This window comes from Phyllobates terribilis, unplaced genomic scaffold, assembly GCF_046119375.1.
Source record: "Phyllobates terribilis strain yellow unplaced genomic scaffold, ASM4611937v1 Scaffold_14__1_contigs__length_39327217, whole genome shotgun sequence".
Classification (NCBI taxonomy): Eukaryota; Metazoa; Chordata; class Amphibia; order Anura; family Dendrobatidae; genus Phyllobates; species Phyllobates terribilis.
Genome location: NW_027362774.1, coordinates 14,860,115 through 14,874,090, shown reverse-complemented (window position 1 = coordinate 14,874,090; position 13,976 = coordinate 14,860,115). Strand labels below are relative to the sequence as shown.

General features: G+C 49.6%; 1 pseudogene; it reads left to right on the top strand.

Moving 5' to 3' along the window:
* The window catches only part of LOC141175702 (fatty acyl-CoA hydrolase precursor, medium chain-like), a 139,646-nt pseudogene that overhangs the window by 97,458 nt on the left and 28,212 nt on the right, over positions 1-13,976 (top strand).

Sequence of the window (13,976 nt, the reverse complement as noted above, 5' to 3'; positions counted from 1 at the left end):
ATCCTGAACCGACACCATGATGGAACAGAAAAATCTTTCCTTAGAGAATTTGCAGGCTGGACTTACTGTTATGTTCTGCTACCAGAGCTAAGGAAAGAGAGGAGATCTGTCCCTACGATAGAACTCAGCTTAATCCCTACGATGTAACAGGGGACCTGATCCTGCGATCAGACCTGCTAAAGTCCTAAGCTAGTCTGTACGGAGACCTATAGATGTGGGGAAGGAATCCCTACAAGTACTAAGGACTGGGAGGAAAAAGGGACACCTCCTAACAGAAATAGTAGCAGACAGACGAACAAACAAAATATAAAGAACACAGAGGTCCGAAGACCAAGCAAACTAACAGAGTTAGATACAGAGCACAGGCTAGCTAGAAAGTAGTTATACAATGAAGTCCAGCAAAGCCAGAAGGGCGGAGCAGGATTAAATAGGCCAACAAGGTCATGTGACCAGCAAAGGAAAAAACCTAAGAGCAAGGTTCTAACAATAGCTAGTGTGGCTCGCCTGGTGGATGTCCACATCCGGCACACCGCAGGCCACGAGGGGTTCACCTATCATAGAGGTAACTGTAGGTCCAGAATAGACAGGTTTTATTTAAAGGAGGAAGCCCTCTCTTCAGCAGTGTCTGTTGTTGAGGTGGAGTTCTCCGACCACTGTTTGATCTTGTTTTCTCTGAATGTTGCAGAGACCCCACCGGATGGGAAGAGGCTTTTGGAGGCTCAATTCGTCTCTCTTGGAAGAAGCGGAGATAAGACAGTCCTTTGAGGTTTTTCTTCAGAGCCAGGTACCCTTACTGGATCTTCGTAATAGTAAGTCAGAGTGGTGGCAGATGTTCAAGAAAAGGGTGGTGAGACTCTTTTGCCAGCTCTTGAGCCTCAGGGGTCTGGACAGGTAACACCTGTATCAGAGTCTGAGGAGGAAACTCGAGCATCTTGTCTCAACTGGAGGTAGCAGTGAGGAGATCTCCAGAGTGAAATCTTTGCTAATGAGGTGTCAGTATGATAGACACGCATCTTTGGTTTTTGAGAGGGATTATGGGAAGTACCGCTCGCCCGACCCTTACAGAAACTGTAAGATGTCAGTGAATAGTAAAGTTGTTACAGGACTGGTTGACACTGCGGGGTCCCTGAAAAGATCCAGATCAGGGATCCTGGAGGTCGTCAGATCTTTCTACTCGCACCTCTTGGGGAAGAGGGATCTGGATTGGGATGAGATGTCGGCTTTTCTGGCTGAAGCCGTCCCCGAACCAGGGGTAGACCCCTCTTTTGGAGTTTTGACAGAGATGATCAGGGAAGAGGAAGTTAAGTTGGCGTTTGAAGGGCTTGCTCTAAAGAAATCTCCCGGTCCAGATGGCTTAACATCTGAATTCTGTAAGAGATTTAAGGATGCCTTGGTTCCCCTCTTGACTGAGGTATTCAATGAGTGTCTTTCCTCGGGCACTCTGCCAAAGTCAATGAGGAGGTCTGCCCTGATCATCTTGTCAAATGGTAAGGACCCATCTTGCATTGAGAATTGACGTCCCATAGCGCTTCTCAATGCAGACAGGAAGGTTTTGGCAAAGGTGTTGTTTAATTGGCTGGTGAAATTTGTGCCCTGACTCCTTTCGGGAGCCCAGCATTGCTCTGTTCCGGGCCGCAGTACAATTAGTGCTGTACTCTGTGTCCGAGAGGCGGTGGAGCAGGGTAGGTTTGGCCACTGGAAGGGGTACATGCTGTCATTGGACCAGGCAAAAGCATTTCACCGGGTTAATCATGAGTACCTCTGGTCTGTCCTTCTGAGTGTAACGGGTCTGGGAGGCGGAACCTCTGAGCTACTATACAAGGGGGCGGTCCTTGTAAGGGAGCGGGTGGCGACCAGTGAAGACGGGCAGGAAGTCACAGCAGGTGACCGGGACAGTCTCTGAGTGAACGGGCTGGAGGTCACGGCAAGTGACCGGGGCAGTCTCTGGATGAACGGGCTGATGGTCACGGCAAGTGACCGGGGCAGTCTCTGAATGAACGGGCAGATGATCACGGCAAGTGACCGGGGCAGTCTCTGGATGAACGGGCAGGTGGTCACGGCAAGTGACCGGGGCAGTCTCTAGGTAAAGGGTTGGTACGACCTGTGGCGGCTGATGATAGACGTGAGCTCCCAGGTGAGCAGGCGAGAGTCTCTGGATGAACGGGTGGTCACAGCATGTGACGGCGGAGCCTCCAGGAAGACCAACAGACAGGCGGCAGATGGGCGCTCCCAGGTGAGCGGGCAGAAGTCTCTGGACAGGCGGGTGGTCACAGCACGTGACGGCAGAGCCTCCAGGTAGGCTAGCAGACAGGCAGCAGATGAGCGCTCCCAGGTGAGCGAGCAGGAGTCACTGGACAGGCAGGTGGTCACAGCACGTGACGGCGGAGCCTCCAGGTAGGCTAGCAAGCAGGTAGCAGATGTGTGCTCCCAGGTGAGCGGGCAAGCTGGTCCGTAGACAGACTGACAAGAGTTGGAAGGCAGACCGTCGGACCTCAGGCAAGCAGGCAGGTGGCTGATGTGCGCTCCCAGGTGAGCGGGCAGGCTGGTCCTTAGACAGACTGACAGGAGTAGTAAGGCAGACCGTCGGACCTCAGACTAGCAGGCAGGTAGCAGATAATCAGGCAGGATTCTGGCAGGTAACTGGCAGGTAACTGGCAACGGGACCTGAGGGCTGAAGCAGAGTAGTGAACAGTGCAACAACATTGCTCGGGCACCTCCATTTTGGAGGAGGTGCTTTATATATGGTGAAGTCCTCCGGCCATTGGCCGGGGACTCCTTAGGATGGCGCGTGCGGCCCCTTTAAGAGGGAGGGAGAGCCAGCAGAGCGGGAGGAGGACGCCGGGCACGGAGCAGAGAGGTGAGGGGAACAGCGTCCCTGCCTAGCAGAGGGCAGGGACGCCGGCGCTACACTGAGGTATGGCCTGCTGGGGGTGTTTGTTGATTGGCTTAAGACCTTGTATGCTGGGGCGGAGAGTTTCCCACTTGTGAACGGTTGGATTGGCAGCTCTTTTGAGGTTGGGTCTGATGTTCACCAGGGTTTTCCCTTGAGCCCGCTGCTGTACTTGTTTGCGATTGACCCGCTTCTTAGGAGGTTGGAGCGTCAACAATTGGCTGGGATCGGGATGGACCCAGCAGCATCGGAAGCCACTCTGAGAGTGGTGGCGTATGCCAATGACATCACCGTTTTTGTTTCCTCTGATGGAGAGGCAGAGTGGCTGATGTCAGAGGTAAATCGCTACTCGGAGGCATCCAGGTCTATGATCAACCGGGATAAGTGTGAAAGTCTTTGGCTGGGAGGAGGAGATCCTGGTTTTGATCTCCCGGACACCCTTCCAGGACCCAAAGTCTCTGCAAAAGTTCTTGACATCAAATTTGGCCAGGGGGACTACCCCAAACAAAATTGGGACAGCAGGCTAGAGATCGCCACTCAAAAGGTGAACCAATGGAAGGGTTGGTCTTTGACCCTAAGGGAAAGGTTAAACCTGATCAAAACTTACCTGCTCCCATTGCTGATCTACCTGGGCAGTGTGTGCATCTTGCCAGAGCCTCTCCGGACTCAGGTTTACAGTTTGTTCTAACAAATGTTATGGGGGAATAAACTGAACCTGGTCAAGAGGGAGGTTACTTACCATACGAGGAGACTAGGAAGGTTGGGTATGGTCAACCATGTGGTATTCCTTGTGAATACCTTCATTAAGATCAATATTGCAAACCTCTGGAAAGAGAGGGCTCCTCCGTTGGTATTCTCCAGTAGGGGATGGTTTCAGCCTTTCTTCCAGGAATAGGAGACAGGAGGGCAAGTGAAGGATCTATGCACACTGCATGGACATCTTCCAGCTTACTCTACCCTAGTTCTGAAGGTAATTTGCTGGTGGGGGCTGGTAATGTTGGAGGTCATGACTCTGCAGAGGAAGCTCCTTGACAAAAGGGTTCTATTGACCCATTTTCAGAGGCCTCTGCGGCTCAAGGATTGCACAAGTCGGGATTTTGGGTTGGGTCTGCATCTTTTGAATTTTATCAGAATCCCCTCAAAGTTTTGGGACTTGGCTTGGCGCTGCTTTCAAGGGAAACTGTGTGTGAGGGACAATCTGAAGTGTAGAAGCTTCCTGTTTCATTGTCCCTTTAACACAGAGGTGTACAACAGGGTGGGCGCTTCCATTGGCTGGCCCCGGCTGGCCGGTCTCTCTTATGCGAAATGGGCCTATGGAGCATTCGGAGACCTGGCGGCCGCGACCAATCAGCACAGCGGTTTTTAAATTTGACGCCAATATCGCTGATTGGTCGCGGCCGCTGATCTCTCGACGGTAGCCGCATGGAGGTCAGCGACGCTGCCGGTCGGAGTACTTCGGCTGCATCGCCGCTGAGCTCTGTGCAGAGTGGTGTTTAAAGTTGGCGCCAATATCGCTGATTGGTTGCGGCCGGCGGCCACGCCCAATCAGCAGAGCGGTGTTTAGACTTGGCGCCAATATAGCTGATTGGTTGCGGCCGTCGGCAGCAACCAATCAGCGTCGTATTAGTGTGGGCCCGGGAGCGGCGCTGCTTGTGCGGGTTCTTCCGCTGCGAGCAGCTGGGAGATGACTGGCTGCTCGCAGCAGAAGCATCCCGACTGGTGGCGCCGCTCCCCGGTCTTCCCTTCACACTTACCGTCAGGAGATCAGCGGTCCGCGACCAATCAGCACAGCGGTTTTTAAATTTGACGCCAATATCGCTGATTGGTCGCGGCCGCTGATCTCCCGACGGTAGCTGCATGGAGGTCAGCGGCACCGCCGGTCGGGGTAGTTCTGCTGCGATCAGCCGGGAGATGACCGGCTGGCGCCTGTCATCTCCCGGCTGCATCGCCGCTGACCTCCGTGTAGCAGATGAGCCGCCATATTTTTTCTGAAATCCCGCGTCGCTGATTGGCCGCGGCCGGACCAATCAGCGACGCGGGATATCCTGGACAGACAGACAGAGGGGATAAGACAATTATATATATTAGATAAGGATATGGATTTGGGTGTAGGTGTTAGGTTGGGTGTTGGGAAAAGGGGGGAGGTGGGTTCATCTTGTGGGACTTTGGGACACTGGTTATTTGGGTGGGGTATGTTTAGTCTTGTATGTATTTGCATTAAATTTATTTTATACTAAAATGAAAATAAATAAATAAATAAAAAATGTATGTATATATGTATATATTAGTTTGTATATATTTTTTTGCTATCCACTGTTTATTTTATTTATTGTATTGTTATTATTTTCTTTGGTAACCGGATCAGAAGTCTGTAGTATGAGTTGTTATTATTCTGTATATATGTATAATATGTGTGTGAGGAGAGAGGGAGCGGCTGGACAAGTTTCATTACAGTGATTATTCTCTGGTTGATATTTTTGTTATGTTTCTGTTATTATTGTTATGTTTTTCATTTTTATATTAAAAAGATCTACAGGATCTAACTCAGGATCAGTAATGTAATGTATGTACTCAGTGACTGCACCAGCAGAATAGTGAGTGCAGCTCTGGAGTATAATACAGGATGTAACTCAGGATCAGTAATGTAATGTGTGTACACAGTGACTGCACCAGCAGAATAGTGAGTGCAGCTCTGGAGTATAATACAGGAGGTAACTCAGGATCAGTAATGTAATGTATGTACACAGTGACTGCACCAGCAGAATAGTGAGTGCAGCTCTGGAGTATAATACAGGATGTAACTCAGGATAAGTAATGTAAAGTATGTACACAGTGACTGCACCAGCAGAATAGTGAGTGCAGCTCTGGAGTATAATACAGGATCTAACTCAGGATCAGTAATGTAATGTGTGTACACTGTGACTGCACCAGCAGAATAGTGAGTGCAGCTCTGGGATATAATACAGGATATAACTCAGGATCAGTAATGTAATGTATGTACACAGTGACTGCACCAGCGGAATAGTGAGTGCAGCTCTGGAGTATAATACAGGATGTAACTCAGGGTCAGTAATGTAATGTATGCACACAGTGACTGCACCAGCAGAATAGTGAGTGCAGCTCTGGAGTATAATACTGGATGTAACTCAGGATCAGTACAGGATCAGTAATGTAATGTATGTACACAGTGACTGCACCAGCAGAATAGTGAGTGCAGCTCTGGGGTATAATACAGGATGTAACTCAGGATCAGTAATGTAATGTATGTACACAGTGACTGCACCAGCAGAATAGCGAGTGCAGCTCTGGGATATAATACAGGATGTAATTCAGGATCAGTAATTTAATGTATGTACACAGTGACTGCACCAGCAGAATAGTGAGTGCAGCTCTGGAGTTTAATACAGGATGTAACACATAATAAAAAATAGAGCCTAAAATCTATATCTATCCTGTACAGAATACATCAAATAAATCTACATAAACATTACTTATTCTATCTATTTTTTTTCAGTACTGGAGACAACAGATTACCTGGTAATTATGGGTTTCTGGACCAAGTTGCCGCACTCCAATGGATACAGGAAAATATTGGAGATTTTCGGGGTGATCCCTCATCTGTCACTATATTCGGTGAATCTGCTGGTGGCATCAGCGTTTCCGCTCTTGTAAGTTCTATCCAGTAATTGTGAACTTATCATCCCTGGGAAAATCTTCTATGTCTGCTCATTGACTTCTTAAAGTAATCATCTTCTTTATTCTTACACATGCATGAGAATTTGCTTGTAGAGCCGTCCACTTTCAGTTCACTCATTTTTTTGTTCCATGATGGTTGTTGATAAAATACAAGTCAATGTCCAAAAAATGAGGAAAAAAAAAATCTGAGAAAAGAACAATAAATGTGTTGAATCCATGGAATAAAGACCACAATAACCTGGATTGTCTCCTGTTCTAGGTGGCGTCTCCTTTAGCAAAAGGTCTGTTCCACCGCGCCATCGCACAGAGCGGCTCCGTAGCTATGGCCGGCCTGGTGGTCAGCACGTCTGAAGAGCTCATCCCCTTCCAAAATGTAATTATAACTCCCCCTATCTATCCCAATAGGAATAACACCGGTGTCTGAGCAGTTACATATTAATAGAGGTTGGCGAGGAGAGTGCGACCGAATAAACTTTACACTTTTTGTAATTGTGGCCTCTGCAAAAAACAAGAAAAAAAAAGATAAAAATAAAACGAGTAAAAACCTAGTCCTAAAATGTCTGTATGTGATATCTGAATATAAGAACATTTTTCTCTGCAGAAAATATCGGAGTTATCGGGCTGTGATCTCGCCTCCATAAAAGACTGTCTGATGAAGAAATCAGAGGAAGAAATGTACACTATTACCAAAAAAATGGTAGGTGTCGTGTCTCACTACAACAGTATCGCCGCCCGGGGAACTACATGGACAATGTTTAATATCCAAATTATTTTACTTTTTCCATCTCATTTTCTGCTTTTTTAATGTTTTCTCCCCTTTGTTGTTGAAGTCGCTTTCTTTTTCTTTTTTTTAAACTGTAAATATTTTTTGAAAGTTTTGAAACAAACAAAAAAATAACATTACAGAATGACAAAAGTACAAACTTTTGATTATAGGAAAAAACAAGAAAAAGGTGTAGGGGGATAGATAAAGAAAGAAATGGAGGAAAAGGGGAAAGAGACGTATGCCCAAGAGGTAGAGGAATCTCAGCTAGCAGAAGAGGGGAGAGTTTGTTACAGAGAATCGAAGGCTGTGGAAGCCTGTATGCGTAGGAGTGGTAGAGCAAAGGGGGTACGATTACTGTAGCCAAAATTTAGCAAGGCCTCCCAGGGATTTTTTTTTAAGATTGTGATCCGTGACGGAGAAGATTAAGGAAGTTTACTCTCATCCAGTGTCTGAGAACTTTGGGGCAAAGCCATGATATGTGATAAATGTCGCCCTCAGACTGGCATCCTCTGAAGCACGGAGGGGAATATTTAAGGACAGCTTCGACCAATCTGGTTGGAGTCAAATACCATCTCATCATTACTTTATATATTGTTTCCAGCATCAGAATATTAAGTAGGCCGCGTGTGGTTGAGGACCAGATCTGAGTCCAATCTGCAACAGATAAAGTGGTGTCCAGAGGCGTATCTGGGGGGGGGGGGAGGCAGCCGGGGCATGTGCCCCGGGCACAGCTAGCAGGGGGGTGCTGTCAGATCGCCTAATGCAGCAGTCTGATGTGTCTCCCCTGGCGGCTGCGTTCTGCCGCTCCCCGAAACAGGATTTGGCCATTCTCTGAGCGGGCTGTCATGCTGACAGCCCGCTCAGAGAAGCTGCGGTGTGCTAGCTCTCAGTGATTGTACTTACATCTGAAGACGCAAGTACAATTGAAGCTCTGATCATCGGCTTAGAGCGACATCAGCAGCATGATCCGGTCACATACCGGCGCCCATAAGAGAGAAGAACATCGGTGGTAAGTGCTCCTGTGGCTATGAGGCTGAAGACACCAAAGATTCAGCCCGAGCTATTCACTGTGCAGGGGGCTATTCATTGTGCAGGGTGCTATTCACTGTGCAGGGGGCATATTTATTCATTGTGCAGGGGGCTATTTATTCATTGTGCAGGGGGCTATTTACTAATTGTGCAGGGGGGGCTATTCAGTGTGGAGCGGAGATTAATTCTGTGTGAAGGGAGGAGATTTAATCTGTGGGGAGCGAGTGTGGGGTGGGTGCAGACACATTATTGGTAGCGAGGGGAAAAATGTGTGCGGACACAGTATGGGGAGCAAGGATGATGGGATGTGTACGGACACAGTATGAGGAGTTGGGGTGATGTGTGAGGAGGAAATATGAGGAGGTAGGGGAAACGTGTAAGGAGACAATTGAGGGGAATAGTGTGAAGAGACAGTATATTGGAAGAAAAGTGTGAGTAGGCACAGAATAGAGACTGAGTAGTAGGTGGGGGGACAGTGTAAGGTCACAGCCAGGAGGGAACAGTATGCTAAGGAGGGGGAGTGTGATAAGAGAGCACACTACAGAGACTGGGTCTTATAGGGGGGACACAGTGTGAGAGGATAGTGTGAAGAGGGGGCCCAGTATGGAAAGGAGAGGGCATTGTGGAGGGCATGTACCATAAGAGGGACAGTGTGGGGGTGATACTTTGTGCATTGAATATAGTGAGGGGCAATTATATATTTAGGGGCTCTGCATAGGGCAGATATTTTTATTCAGGAGCATTATAATGACACTGCTTACTTTAAAGGCATCCTGTGGGGATGTGCTGCAGAAGACCAGAGAAGATGGAAGTCTGCAGAGACGAGCTGTGGATGAAAAAAAGTCATCATGGCATCTGGGCAAGAGGAAGAAAAGAAAGAGAATGACAGTGTAGTGAGCTGGCAGGCTCTGGCTGTTCTGTGATAATTGAGATAGAGCCTGTGACAGAAATGATTACGCAGGATGGTGTTGCCACCTTGTGGCCAGAGGTTGCACCTGCGCAGGGTGTGATGACAGAGAAAAAGACTGAGTCTCCTGTGTCCCGCCCTAGAGAGTCATGTGACCAGAGTGAGATGCAGGAAAAAGCGCGCAAAGAGTCTGAGAGAGTCTGTGAAAAGAACCAGGATGGTGTGCAGGTCCTCGTGTGTGCCTTAGAGGATACTCTCAACGTGGCTGCTGTTATCTGACATCTTTTCCTCAGAGCTTTCCCCAGCTTCCACACTGCTGAAGGATTCAGCTGTTACACTCCCCACTACTGGAGTGTGGACTACACAAGGGAATCCACAAGAGCTGCTATCCGGATCAGAGAGACTGTAAGCGGGACCTTTGGCGAGAGGCCGAAGTGTTCCTTCCTTTCAGCGAAATTTGTTGTTCCTGTTTTTTTTTCTTCGGCTGGGACGCCCTCCTGCAAAGACAGACAGGCCTGCGACGGGGGACACATCCTTCTGGAGTAAAGGACTGGTAACGTGTGAGTAGGGACAGTGAGGGTCAGCTTATAAGTACACGTTATTGCTGTGAACATTTACGGTTGTCATTTATTGTTTTTTTTCTTTGCTATGTTAAAAATGTATACAAGTAAAGATATGGTTATCAAGATAGAGTCTGTGTGTGGGGATCTTCCTGGGCCAGATCATAGATACCAACGCGCGGCCTTGCCCGCGGTCACTTCATCTGGCGTAGTCGGCAGGATCTGTGACCAACAAGATTCCCACCCAGGCCACGTGTACAGTCAGAAAGCCCCGCCGGTGTCTATTGTGAATCAGGTCAGGAAATTTGGCGGACGAAACTACCCTGTACCAGAGTGGGCGGAACAAGTCCGGATACTGGGGGAAATGTATAATATTGACCCTAAAACCTTGGCAGAAATGGCGGTACTGACGCTAGAGGGGGAGGCATGGACGACAGTCAGACTGGAGACGGTCAGGGGCCAGCGTACAGTGGATGATTTGGTGCGGGTGCTGGAGAACACCTGTGGGCCGACCACATACCAGGGAACACTGCGACACATGTTCTTTAGACGGACGCAGCTTGAATGGGAGGATATTCCCCAATATGCGAACGCCCTTCAGGTACTCCTTGAACAAGCCTGTGGAAAAGGGGAACAACTAGCTGGTAGGGCTCCTCGTGACCTGGTACTGAGAGACCAATTTGTAATAGGACTGAGAGACCAGTATCTTAACCGCACGTTACAGGACTTGATCCGGATGATGCCGACTCTTACTTTTGCTGAAGTCAAACAGGAAGCCATAGAACGTTCAAGGGGACCCGTCATGGATGTGGGGATTCCAGGTGCTGCGTGCAGATCCATATCTGACATTAAAAATCCGAACAGTGACACGGAAGACCTGAAACAGATGGTAGCAGACTTACAGAAACAGGTATTACAGTTAACATTAGACCGACAGGGAGACCAGCGAAGACAGCCTAGTCGTCCCGTTGGACAGTGTTGGTCATGCGGTGATCCTTGCCATAGGGCAAATCGTTGTCCTCAACACTTCCCTCCGCAAAAACCTCCATCGCACCAACGAACAAACCCTCAGTCACCCCAGCGAAGGGAATTTCGATCAGACCAGCGAATGGAACCCCAGCCATATCCACAAGCAGAGCTACCACGCCGGGCCTCACCACAATGGCCGCCGTTAAACTAGACACCCCTGCAGCTGAGGCTCGCGCAGCAGGGGAGGCCAAAGAGAGGGGTGTGGAAAAACAGAGCCGACGGCGGAGTGCTCTTGCCTCGAATAGCCCGACACTTGAAGTTGTCCTGGAAGGAATTGCCGTACAGGGACTGATGGACACCGGGTCACAAGTGACCACGATCTCTGAACAGTTTTACGAAAATTACCTCAAACTAAGAACTGCTTGTGACCCAAACACCGCCATTAAGATTATTGCGGCTAATAATCTACCCATTCCAGTGACCGGAGTTGCTTGGATGGACACAAAGGCCTGCGGACAGGACTTAGGGAAACGAGGGATCGTCATCGTCAAGGAAGGTTTCGGCTCCGAGACCCCAGTGATAGTTGGAATGAACATCTTGAAAGACCTAGATCTTATGCTGTTGACAAGAAAAGGACCCAAATACTGGCAGAAAGTCACCAAACATAAGCCGACTCGTCTGGCGTTCCAGCGCGTAATCCGGACCGTTGGACTTCAACAGATGGCAGAGGAACAACTACCCCTAGCCGCCATTACGGTGCCACGCCGTACCCGGATTACTTTGCCCGCTGAAAAAGAGACAGTCATTTCCTTACCCCTTAACACCCACCGACAATTTGAGGGGGTTGAAGTGTTGATCGAGCCGAGGACCCCAAGTGGGGGTAAGCTAAACCCACTAGTTGCTCGCACTCTAGCCGTCGTGAGGAACGGGAGAGTCCCTGTCAGGCTAAACAACACCGCAGACGTAGGCCTAGCCCTTGAAGCCGGCACTCAACTTGCCCGGGTATATGCTCTACCCACGGAAGTGAATCCCATTGGACCCCTAAAATTCACCCCGTCTACAGAAGGCGACTGGACGGTAACCGTCTCAGCCATAAACGCTCAAGTAAACGATGAAGACATTGGGCGAAAACTACGGGAAAAAGTACAGCTAGACACGTCCCAATACACCAAACAAGAAGTGTCTCAAGTGGAGGAACTCCTGCGGGAACACCAAGACACCTTTGCAAAGCATGACACAGACTTTGGGTGTACCACCAGTATCCAGCACGAGATACCCACGGGCGATACCCCCCCTATCTGCGAGAGGTACCGGCAGATACCACCTCAACAATACCAGGAAGTGAAACGCCTATTAGAATCCATGCTACACGCCGGAGTGGTACGTTAAAGCCAGAGCCCGTGGGCTGCACCCGTGGTGATAGTCAAAAAGAAAGATGGTTCCCTGAGATTTTGCGTAGACTACCGTAGGCTGAACGCTTGCACTATCCGGGACTCATATCCCCTTCCTCGGATCGAAGAGTCACTGACCGCCCTGAAGAAGGCCAAATATTTTTCGTCCCTAGACCTGGCCAGTGGATATTGGCAGGTTCCAATGAGTGAGAAGGACAGGGAAAAGACCGCCTTCATCCTTCCCATGGGCCTGTATGAGTTCGACCGGATGCCGTTCGGCTTGAATAACGCACCAGGGACCTTTCAGAGACTGATGGAACGCTGTCTGGGAGACTTTAACTTTGAGTTTACGCTGATATACCTTGACGACATCGTGGTATACTCCGCCACCTTCGAGGATCATCTTCACAAGCTTGGCCAAGTGTTCCAGCGCTTGAGGGGACACGGCTTGAAGTTGAAGCCCAGCAAGTGCCGTCTGTTCCAGCAGGAAATCGACTACTTGGGTCACCGTATCTCGGCCGAAGGTGTCCAGCCCTCTCCGGAGAAGATAGCAGCCGTTCAAGAGTAGCCACAGCCAACTACCGTCAAAGAAGTCCGGGCTTTTCTGGGGCTGGCAGGCTACTACCGTCGGTTTGTCAAGGACTTTGCTCGGCTTGCTGAACCACTGCATGAGGTTCTCCGAGGGACCGCGAACAGTCCCAGAGGACGACGCATCAGTTGGGGGCCTGACCGAGAAAAATCCTTTCAGGCACTTAAGGCTGCTCTAACATCACCCCCTGTTCTGGCGTATGCAGATTACACATTACCGTTTCAGTTGCACACCGACGCCAGCCTTCAAGGTCTAGGGGCGGTCCTCTCTCAAGTTCAAGATAATAAAGAACGCGTGATAGCCTATGCCAGTAGGTCTCTCCGTGATACCGAAAAGAATCCCGTCAACTACAGCTCCTTCCGCTTGGAACTCTTGGCTCTGACTTGGGCTATGACGGAGAAATTTGCCGGCTATCTGACAGGAGCGGAGGTGCTGGTCATGACGGACAACAATCCTCTTGCCCACCTAGAGAATGCCAAACTAGGGGCAATGGAACAGCGCTGGATGGTCAGGCTCTCTAGATTCCAGTACAAGATTAAATACAGAGCGGGGAACGAGAATCAGAATGCTGACAGCCTGTCTAGAGTGACATCATCCCCGCCAGTGGGGGACCGGGATGAAGAGTTGGAGGAAGATGAGATGCCTGAGTTTGCCCGGCTCGCAAAGCAAATAGAAGATAACCGCCAGTATGCGGTAGGAGGGATTGAAGCCGTGGTGGGATCTCCCCTGTCCCAGCAAGAATGGGCCAAGCTTCAAGATCGAGATCCCGAGCACGTCTTACTGAAACAGTATGTGAATAAACAGGAGAAACCGCCCTCCGAAGTGAGAGCCCGACTATCGACCGGAGCCTTGGCTCTGCTTGCCCAATGGGATCGGCCCTTTTATCCCATATGCTAGAGGAGTGTTTGCAGATTGTCGTCCCGGTGCAGTTGGCCCATGAGATGGTGGGCGAAGCTCACAGGAGGAACGGCCACTTCGGCATAGACAAGACCCTCCGGTGGACCCAGCAGTTCATTTTTTGTCCGGGGCTCCGTAAGCTGGTTGAAAACATCTGTCAAGAATGCCGTACCTGTGAATTCCACAAGTCCGCGGAGCAGCGTGCCCCCGTCCAGACTATTAAGACGTCGAGGCCCCTCGAGCTGTTGATGGTGGACTATCTGTTGATCGGAACGGCGAATA